Source organism: Buceros rhinoceros, unplaced genomic scaffold (assembly GCF_000710305.1).
Source record: "Buceros rhinoceros silvestris isolate BGI_N320 unplaced genomic scaffold, ASM71030v1 scaffold19860, whole genome shotgun sequence".
Classification (NCBI taxonomy): Eukaryota; Metazoa; Chordata; class Aves; order Bucerotiformes; family Bucerotidae; genus Buceros; species Buceros rhinoceros.
This window is the reverse complement of record NW_010390394.1, coordinates 1,943-3,737: the sequence shown is the minus strand read 5'-3', so window position 1 is coordinate 3,737 and position 1,795 is coordinate 1,943.

Here is a 1,795-nt window from a genome sequence, read left to right as displayed (position 1 = left end):
CCCCCAGCCCCCTCGCCCAGCCACACTCCCACCAGCACCTCGCCATAGGGGAGATACCCCCCAACCCCGAAAGCAGCGGGGGGTCCCCAGGGCTTGGGGGACTGAGCTGGGCCACCAAGGTGGGACTCGAAGGTGCCTCTTGCTGCAATACTGAGCTGTGTCCGTGCAAGGCTGTGAGCACCCACCAAGGCCCTTTTGACCCTTAACTCCGCGCATGGGACCCTTCCCCCCGTGCCCTCTGATACACGCACCTTCCTTCCCAAGCACTGCCCCCAGGTGACCCACCCCCTCACAGCTCTTGCCTGCCTTGCTGCCTGAGGCACCCTTGGGCCTCCCAAGCTGCATCCCCTACACATTGCAGCCCCTATACCCACCTCAGTGTGCCCAATGCAGCCCCTATACACACCTCGAGTGTACACTGCATCCTCCATGCTGCCACACTCAAGGCACACGCTGCACCTCTGATGTACTCTCTCCCCTATACACATCTCTATGCACACTGTGTTCCTTGTACACACTCTGGGTGCATACGCTGCATCCCCTACACGCTGCATCCCCATCTGCCCCCCGGTGCACACACTGCATCCCCTATACACACACTTGGTGCCCACATTACATGACCTGTGCACACCTTCCGTGCCAACACTGCAGTCCCTATACGCTGCAGTCTCTATACACTGCAGTCCCTATACACTACAGCCCCTATACGCTGCAGTCCCTATACACTGCAGTCCCTATACACTGCAGTCCCTATACACTGCAGCCCCTATGTCCCTATACGCTGCAGCCCCTATACACTACAGTCCCTATACGCTGCAGCCCCTATACACTACAGTCCCTATACGCTGCAGCCCCTATACACTACAGTCCCTATACGCTGCAGCCCCTATACACTACAGTCCCTATACGCTGCAGCCCCTATACACTACAGTCCCTATACACTTCAGACCCTATACACTGCAGACCCTGTATACTGCAGACCCTATACACTATGGTCCCTATACAGTGCAGCCCCTATACACTGCAGTCCCTATACACTGCAGTCCCTATACACTGCACCCCCTATACACTACAGTCCCTATACGCTGCAGTCCCTATACACTGCAGTCCCTATACACTTCAGACCCTATATACTGCAGACCCTATATACTGCAGACCCTATATACTGCAGATCCTATACACTATGGTCCCTATACACTACAGTCCCTATACACTGCAGACCCTATATACTGCACCCACTACCCACTGCCGACCCCCCTGCACAGCCCTCCTGCGCTGCCTGGGCTTGCTGCCCCTACCCTGCAACACCCCCGTGGTCCTGGGTGCCCACTGCCCACCCCAGGATGGTGGCACCTTGGCACCCCCATGTCCTCAACTCCGGGGTCAAGTTGGGGAGCCAGATACTGGGGAAACTGGTGGGACAGGTAGGGGTGAGGTGTGTTAGGCTGCTAGGTGGGAGTGGAGCTTAATGGAGTGGATTGGGGATCAATATCGAGGTGGGGCTTGTGCACTGGGAGGAGTTTGTTGGTGGGGGCAGTGCAGGGCAGGGAGGCCCAGCAGAGCACCCCAGCACCAGAGACCGCCCGGACATCGGGGTCCCCAGCCAGGAAGCAGGGACACGGAGAGCACTCCGAACTACCTCGTTGGGTCCAGGCGGGCTCCTCCTCCACCTGCTTGCATCCCCGGGTGCCAAAGCAGGCGAGCATGGAGCAATGCTCACCTCTACCTCAGCATGGGGGGCCAGGGCTCAGTGCTGCCAGGCTCCCCCCGGCACTCCCACCGCAGCCATGCAACT